The 9,430-nt window shown below is 42.3% G+C and overlaps 1 long non-coding RNA gene across 1 annotated transcript; it reads right to left on the bottom strand.

Moving 5' to 3' along the window:
• Nucleotides 1-8,232: 8,232 nt before the first annotated feature.
• LOC125311377 lies at nucleotides 8,233-9,105 on the bottom strand. Its single transcript, XR_007196468.1, has 3 exons — nucleotides 9,017-9,105; nucleotides 8,899-8,956; nucleotides 8,233-8,816 (listed from the first exon to the last, which is right to left on the bottom strand). It is a non-coding gene; the product is annotated as an uncharacterized LOC125311377 (long non-coding RNA).
• Nucleotides 9,106-9,430: the final 325 nt, after the last annotated feature.

The raw sequence follows: 9,430 nt of genomic DNA, 5'->3' as shown, positions 1-9,430 counted from the left end.
GCAGTTTGTCCTGTGAGTTGAGAAATTAGTTGATATGTGTCGGAAGAAATTAGTTCTACAAACAAGACAGTTTTAGCGATTAAAACGTTTAAATTGTAACAGGAAATGAACACAACGCAAGTGGCAACAGTGGAATAAGCGGGATAATGGACTCCACGGTGGTCTGTTCACAGAAGTTAATGCACTACGAGGTTTAAACTGCCCTCCGCTTTGCGTCGGGGCCGTTTTACAACCTCGACCTTGCATTAACTTCTGTGAACAGACCAACATTATCCCTTACTTACCTTCACTTTAACAATTGAGAGACTTCTAGGGCCCTATCATGACATTCTAAAGTGCATCGTCACTCGTCAAAAGTCTATTCAAATTTAGTAGGATGTCCAATTCACAATGGGAGGGGTTTCGTTATCAAACGTGGAGCGCATGGCGCAACAAGGTGTTCCTATGTTTTTTAATCAGTCATATGGGTGTGTTTGGGGCGTAACATCATTTAAACCAATGAGAATGACATCTGTCATTCCCTTTAACGGCGCAAAGCGCGTTTTGGCATTCAACGGCGGATTTGAAGGAGAATGCTTGCGAGACCGTATGGAATAGTCATTCTTAAACCATGCTTTACTAAAACCTAGCATAGCCTTCACGCATTTGCACTCGTCTATTATTCGTACATATCGTACATTGGCAAAGTGAAACTAATTTCACCAAGGTGTCAGTCAACGAAGACAGTTATATGCAGTTACTTTCACTATTCACTGACAATTGGTTACCGTCGAAAACATAGGCTGGAAAAAGCAACACTTACCCTAATATTGCTCAAATTACTGAATAAAACAACATTTATCCTGCAGAGGAGTTGCTTATATCTCGTGACAGTGCGTCTTCAGCTGTCTCCATGCGTGTCTCTTGCCTCTCCCTAGTCACTTTTAACAGTCATTACCAATTTGCAAATGATGGTGAATAACTACTCATCATGAGATGTACAGTATTTCGTAATATCTTTATTCTAATTATGTTTCCCATTGTAATCATGCAATTTGTAATGCTTTGCATGGACGTGCGCTGGTGTGCGTTCATGAATGATAGAAGGATGGTGCGTGCACCTAATGCCAATATGACTGTTGACATGCGCTCTTAAAATAGCATATGAACAACTCGCCATTGACTTCTGACCAGGTTTAGGTGGTGTACGATAGCGATTTTTTTTTTTTCAGACAGCGCCAGACCCCCTCCCTAGGTTGTTAATTGCCACACCCTGAAGCAATGTTTAAAAATAAGCGTGCAAAATGCGAATTAAACTTTGCGCGGGTGGAAAATGAGTTTTACGCCATGTGCTGGTGTGCAAAATACAGCCCCTAGACTTACTTGGTTTCACCTTCATTCTGGCCCATTGCAGATTGCTATTTAACTTATCCAGCAACCTGTTGGTGCATGGAACGGTTGACGTCAAGGTTGTCATGTCCTCCATGAAAGCCCTAATCGGGGTAGGCAACTTCTCCCCACCCACTACCCATTTTGAGGCCCTAATAATGACCTCCATTGCCATTGTAAAAGCAAGTGGGGAGATGGTCATCCCACCATGATTCCTATCTCGAGTTGTTGCCACCCTGTGGTGTACTCAGCTGTAGTAAAACATAGTTGAATATCCATAAAGTATGCTAGGCATTTAATGCTACCTGGGATTGTGAAATAATCAAAGGCCTCCCACAACAGACTATGCGGCACTGATCCAAAAGCATTAGCCAAATCCAAAAACACAACATGCAGGTCTCTGCTCTCACGCTTTGCTAACTGAATTTGGTGCCAAATCATGCTGGTATGCTCTAAGCACCCAGAGAAGGGATTCCAGCTTTTTGCACCGTGGTATCAATTAGTTTATTCCTTTCAAGGTAACTTGTCAGTCTCCGTGCCACCACACTGAAGAAAACCTTCCCTTCAACATTCAGTAGACTAACTGGCCTAAATTGATTAATCTCCACTGCGTCCTTTTCTTTGGGAATAAATATTCCCCCAGCCCTCCGCCAAGCCTTGGGAATACTCTGCTTTTTCCAAACTATTTTCATGAATTGCCATAGAAATCTTAAAACATCTGGTGCACTCTTATAATTAGGTCCTGGGGCTGAAGAGGCCCTTGCACATTTTATTACGTCTTGCACCTCTTTCCACCTTGGTGGACTATCGTCGCACTGGCTACTTAATTCATCAATAGGTGGGATAGTACCATTTTAAATCTCCTTGTTACCATCTACTTTCTACGGATTTACTGGCTACCGATTATATCTCGTGAACAAACTCTTGCATAAACTGTTGTTGCTCGAGGCTTTGGATTATCGGACTCTATAACCTTGATCGCCAAACTTTTCTGTCAAAGCGTTAGCGTTAAGCGTTAAGCCAGTATCAAGGGCTGCAAATAATACCGGGCCAAGGAAGCGATATCTGGAAGAAGAAAGCATCAAATTCCTTCTAACGTCTCTCAAAACTAGTGACTCAATATAAAAGTGAGATCTTCTCAGATTACTTACCCGCTACCTGTGTTCGAGTTATCAAGGAACTGCACGATATCGCTGTTGCTAGCCAACTAGCAAACAAAGCGTTTAAAAACAGTTGACACCGGGCGAGCCCTCGCTGGCGACCACGATGCCTCCCCTCAGCTGTGCACCAGGCTGCGACTCATGCGTCCTTCTCAGCTTAAAAGATAGTGGAACTTCGAAGCCAGAATAGCGACCCTCCATCAGATTGAGAAGGATGAACAGTTCCTCGACACCATTCTCTCCGTGAAACGCGTTACCTTTCTTACACACACACAAATGCCAGATGCCCTGATTTCACTCTGTCCTCCAATACTTTAACCATGCCATGCACTAATGCAACTTCTGTCCCTGTTGCCTCTCCCCGGCCTCTGCTGAGAACCAAGCCTGCTCTGCTGGCCAGCTCCACTCCACACCAGCCTGAGCCATGGCGTAGAAGCAAGCATCACAAGCACGGCAGACGGTCCGGACGGCACTCAGGCCCAGCCCAACCTATACGACTGGAAAATCGCTATGCCATTCTGACCGAGGATGAGGAGCCCCTCCAGCCCCGAGACAACCATCCTGGTCCCTCCTCAAAGTCGGCGCCCCCCCGACCCCCTCCTCCCCGGACCTCATCAACCTCCACCCTGGTCATCGGCAGTTCCATGGTTAGAGACCTCTGCATCCCCCATCATGTAGCGGTCCCTCCAAGGTCTACTGCTTCCCTGGTGCCAAGGTCCTTGACATCCAGCAGAAACTCCCAAGCATCCTGGCCCGCCACACCAAGGTCAACAACATCATCGCACCGTGGGCACGAGCGACATCAGAGATAAGCAGTCAGTAGCACTGCAGGAAAACTACAAAACTCTCATCACCACTCTGATGGGCACAGAAAAACGCTTTGTCATCTCTGGGCCTCTCCCTACCTACAGAAAAGGTGCTGAGAGATGGTCCAGACTGTTCGATCTCCACACCTGGCTCAAACGCTACTGCGCTTCCTAAGCATCCCTATGTCAACAACTGGGGCTTGTTCTGGGAGAGGCCCAGTATGCTGAAGCGTGATGGTCTCCACCCAAACCAACATGGAGCCAGGCTACTCTCTGACAACATAAGCGTCCACACTGAGACATTGACATTCTGTAGAAAATATTACAGATTCACGCCCCAGGTATTGATTCGAATGGCATTATACATGTGGATGAGTCTGAGAATGTTTTCTGCAGGGTAACATACAATACTACTACCATAGATCAAGCTGTGTCATGCAATAGCATGACTTATGCTTATAGTTCTATTCAACGTTGATTTCTACCCAACGTATAGTAAAAGAAAAGACAAATTTAAAACTAGAAACCTAACAAATATTCTTTCCATACCTCAGCATATTCCTCAAAAGCCAGAGGCATTTTCAGCTAACATGGGTTTACTAAATATAGGTGCACTTACTACCAAAACCTTTGCAATCAATGATTTTATTAGTGAAAAAAAATTGGATTTTCTGTTTCTTGTTGAAACCTGGCTGACTTCAGACAGTGAAGCTGTTCTTGTTGAGACTTGTCCCCAAATTATAATTTCTTCCACTCAATTAGACAAGGCAAACGAGGTGGTGGAATTGCCTCCATTCTCTCAAACAAATATAGTTGCACAGGAGTCAACTTTGGTGGTCGCTTCCTTTGAGTATATTGCCCTCACTCTGAAGGCTGACCCAGCTGTACTTCTATTAACCTTATACCGCCCTCCTAAACTATGGACTGGCTTTTTCTCGACCAGTTTTCTGAACTTATGTAAGCTCATCATCACTAGCTATGATCGGATAATTGTAAATGGCGACTTCAATATTCATGTCAATAAGACAACTGATGCTAAAGCCAGTAAGTTCCTTAATGTGTTGGACAGTTTAGAGCTAAAGCAGCATGTTACAGGACCCACCCACAACCTTGGCAACACCCTCGATCTAGTCATTTCCAGAGGGATAGAAGTCACAGACTTATCAGTAAATGATATAAATATGTCTGATCATCATTGTGTATCTTTTAATATTGTACTACATACTCCAAAAAATTCATCCCGAAATTGCAATCAAATCGCTGACTCTTGGACATTAGAGTAGAACAGCAGTTCATAGCTCTTATAGACTCCATAAATTTAGATATTTTACATCATCCCATTGATCAAATGGTAGAGGCTCTTAATCGTGAATTAGGCTCTGCTTGACAGAGTGGCACCCTTAAAGACTAAAAAAGGCCCTGTAGCAAACTGACACCTTGGATGAACGAAAATATCCATGATCTAAAAAGATCATGTAGGAAAGCTGAGAGAACATGGAGAAAAACTAAGTTACAGGTTCACCGTGCCATTCTAAAAGAAAAAATTGCAAATTATAATAGAGCTATTCGGAATGAGAGGAGGAACCACTTCTCTAAGGTAATTGCTGAAAACAGTGGAAACTCTAGGGTGTTGTTCTCTACCATTGATAGGCTATTGCATCAAACACCTTTTGATACACTCAGTCAGGCATCCTCTCTAAGATGCGAAGAATTTGCAGACTTCTTCAAAAACAAAGTCATTTCTATAAGGGAGGCTATTGGTAACACAAGTAATATGTTTGATAGTACACCCAAAAACAGCCCCCCAAAATTAAGGTCCTTTAGCACTATTACTCAATCTGAGCTTGGTAAAATTATAACTCAAACCGGCTCCTCAACATGTGTTTTAGATCCAATCCCTACTACATTCCTCAAAAAAGTATATGATGGCTTAGCTCCCTTTTTTCTCAAGGTAATAAATACCTCATTAGAAACAGGTATATTTCCAACTGCTTTTAAAACCGCTGTTGTGAAACCTTTACTTAAAAAGTCAAAACTTGACCATACCAATCTGAGCAACTACAGGCCTATATCAAATCTATCGTTTTTGAGCAAAGTACTTGAAAAAGTTGTTTGCAATCAGTTAAATACCTTCCTCAACGAAAACAGTATCCTTGAAAAATTCCAATCAGGTTTTAGATCAAATCACAGCACAGAAACGGCTCTAGTAAAGATAGTCAATGATCTCAGACTAGCTACCGACTCAAACAAAGTCTCAATCCTTATTCTTCTGGATTTGAGTGCGGCATTTGACACCATTGATCATAGCATCCTAATTCACCGCTTTTGCGAAGTGGGTGGGTCTCTCTGATAATGCTCTAAACTGGTTTCAAACCTACATTACTGGCAGAGATTTTTATATCAGTCTAGGAGATCCTGTATCTGAAAAACATGACTTGCCTTTTGGTGTGGCCCAGGGAGCTGCCTTGGTCCCCTGCTATTTTCTCTATATATGCTTCCATTGGGAAACGTCATAAGTCAGCATAATGTAAACTTCCACAGCTACGCAGATGATACCCAATTGTATCTTTCTGTGGAGCCAACTAACCCAGATGGCCTTTGCTCCCTCACTGCATGCCTAACCTCCATTAATCAGTGGATGAGCAAAAACTTTTGAAACTAAATGATGACAAAACAGAGGTACTTCTGGTTGGACCAAAACTAAAGCGAGATATTATTCTTAGTAATCTGGGGAACTTGGCACACCAGGTCAAACCAAAAGTAACAAGCCTCGGTGTCATCTTAGATGCAGAGTTAAGTTTTAAGCCCCATATCAGTAAAGTTACTCAGACAGCCTATTTCCACTTGAGAAACATTGCCAAAGTCGGCCCTTTTTAACTCAACAAGATGCAGAAAAACTAATTCACGCCTTTATCACTAGCAGGTTAGACTACTGCAATGCACTTTTCACTGGTCTTCCCAAAAAACATCTAAAGAAATTGGCACTCATACAGAACTCTGCGGCTAGACTTTTAACTAAGACTAACAAGAGAGAACACATCACCCCTGTGTTGGCTGAACTGCACTGGCTCCCTATTTCCTATAGAATTGATTTTAAGGTTATGTTAATTACTTACAAAGCTCTGAATGGCATAGCACCTTCATAAATCTCTGAGCTTTTAATATCTTATCAACCACAAAGGAAACTTAGATCATCCAATTCTAATCTTTTAATCGTACCCAAAGTGCTCCACAAACAAAGTGGAGAAGCTGCGTTTATCCATTATGCCCCCAAACTATGGAACACCCTGCCTCTGTACATCAAGCAGGCGAGTTCAGTAAATATTTTTAAAAAAGATCTGAAAACATACCTGTACAGGAAAGCTTTTAGTTAACTCATCTTATCCTGAAGACTACATTTTCAGATTATTCTACATCTGCTACTATTGGAGGGCGCAGCCAGCCAGAAGCAGATGGGCTCCCCCTATTAAGTCAGGTTCTGCTCAAGGTTTCTTCCTGGAATATGGGAGTTTTTCCTTGCCACAGTTGCCATATGGCGTGCTTGTGGGGGTAAGAGGTTAAGGCTGCCAGTCTTATGACGTCATTTTCTATATTTTTGATATGTTGCTGAGTATAACATAAACAGCAAAGAAAAGTGATTGATAATGACTGACTGACTATTATTGTGTTACATGCTTCAAATGTAAAGCACTTCGAGCTGCATTCTGTGTATGAAAGGTGCTATACAAATAAAGCTTTATTATTATTATTATTATTATTATCTCTCTGAACCTCTCCCTATCTTCGTGCACTCCCTCTAAATACTCCTCAAGCTTCTGCTTAGGTTCCAAAAGACTACCACTCTTCTGCATTACAAATAAAGACTTAACCAATTTAAATGGGTCTTTATAGAATGCTAGTCGAGCTTGTGATTTCTTATTTTTATCTTATTTTCAGCTCTTCTTAGCACTGCCAACCGCTCCCTCACATCTGCCTGTAGACAGTCAATACCTTCATCATCTGTAGCTTTTCCCCACCACTTCTTAAGCTGCCTTCTCTCCTTGAGTTTCTCTCCTGCTGGCACCTAGATTTGACTACCTCATTCTACCTTCTGCTGTGCCTGGCCATGTGACCCCAGGCCTATGACCATTAATCTTCTCCCTCCTTGGTTGACTGGCCCCTCTTTCTGCCTCACTGCTAGAACTTTCCTCAACAACAGGGGTGCTGATGTCCTGCAAACTGTGGGTTTCTTCCTGTCGCTGAAATTTAACCGACTGACTTGATGCACTTCTTAAGTAGCCATCAATGCAGGGACCCTGTGTTCCCTCTACCAAGCACTTCTTTTTCCCTTGATGAATTCAGGCCCTTTAGACTTGTAACCTTCTGCCAACCACACACACATTTGCAACTTCAGTTTTCTCTGAACTAGTGGCTTCCACAGATATGTTTTCCGCAACCCAGTCTCACGGCTTAACGTGATATCACCACGAAAGTAAATCTGTTCAGGGGTGCTACCATCACGATTTCGGGCCCTTTTTTCGTGATAGGACAACACTTTCCCTACCCTATTCATTTTAATGCGCGAGGTATAAAGCCGCCGCTGTGAGCGCTAACTGGGGACTGGGGGACAGAAGGGGAGACATTTGCGCGTCAGGTTTTAAAATATTTTTTCACTGTCGTCTCCTCAAGTTCATGTGAAGTGGCAGTGTATTAAAATAGTTGAAATCATGCAGTGGTTTTAAAAGCAATTGGTCTGTTCTAAGTCATTTCTGTAGGCCTACATGCCAGCTCACGTGTGAACGTGTCTTAGTTGTCTTCTTTTGAATGAACACTTTATTCTGAAAATATGTTGTAGTCTGACTAGTGTTAAATGGGAATTACTAAAATTCTAGGAATGATAACCAAGAAGTAGATAACAGTTGAGAATATAAAAACATAATTTATTTTACATGTATTTCAAGGAGAACAGTTTGAGAGCACATGCAACATTTAGTAAGCCTTCCCCACAGTTAGCTACATCAACCACAGCTTCTAATCATCCAATTTGAGACAGAGCAGGGGGGTTACAACCAAGAAAAAGGACTCAACAACCAAACAAAAGATCAAATACACCCAGGGCCTCAACAGGTGCCAAACAAAGGATTCAAACTCAAGCAAACAGGCCACAACATAAACCCCGCTCCACCTCCCAACAGCCACATACATGCAATAGACACTGGGTTAGACAAAGACACTTAGGGAATGGTTTGACAAACAAAACAAAAAACAAAACAAATATAAACCTGCTAACCAGCGTAGTAGTTCACGCAACTCACACAAGCTGATCTATCGATCAGCAATTATCACCACTGCTGGCTAGCAGAAAAAAAAAACACAAGCATATGTAAACAATCACATATAACCAAAAGAAAAGACAAAAGAACAAGAGAAACAGTGATTGCCACAACAAAGCCTCTACGCTGCAATCCTCCCAGAAGCAATGGCCAAAGATCCCTCGTAGTCTCTACAACAGACAAAAGTAACATCAGCAACATATCCTCTAAAAAGTTAACATGCAGAAACTAAACTGAAGAAATTTCAATTACCTGTAGACGCTGAAATTACTCACTTACAAACCACCGGACAAAGTACATCTGCTTACATCTGTTACAGGATAAAACAACTTCTCCACAAACAGAGAACAAAAGAGGCCTAGTAACATACCTCCAGGCAAGGAGAAAACCAGCAACCTCCTTGGGCTGGTTGCACACTTGGTCTGAGGAGCAGCAGCACACAGGTGCTGACAATCAGTGGCACTCATCATTTCCTCCCTTCCCCCCTTATATAGGGAAGAGCCATCTTAAGGAGGGCATGCACCCCTCTAGTGGCCATCATTAGTGACCCAAGTGCCACAATGTGATTGATATAGACGCTAGAAATGTAATAATAAAAGGTTGATTCCTTATCGTTTGTTTGCAATAAACTCGTCAGTTTTAGGCCGAGCAGCCTGAATCGTGATCGCATCACGCTTTGGCCAGATCACAAGCGATTTGTCTTAGTTGTCTTCTTTTGTATTCATGAACATTTTATTCTGAAAATGTAATGCACATTTCCCGGTAGAACTATAATAATAAAATG

Source organism: Alosa alosa, chromosome 18, assembly GCF_017589495.1.
Source record: "Alosa alosa isolate M-15738 ecotype Scorff River chromosome 18, AALO_Geno_1.1, whole genome shotgun sequence".
NCBI classification, from domain to species: Eukaryota; Metazoa; Chordata; class Actinopteri; order Clupeiformes; family Clupeidae; genus Alosa; species Alosa alosa.
Note: the sequence above shows the minus strand (reverse complement) of the source record. Positions and strands in the feature narration are given on the sequence as shown.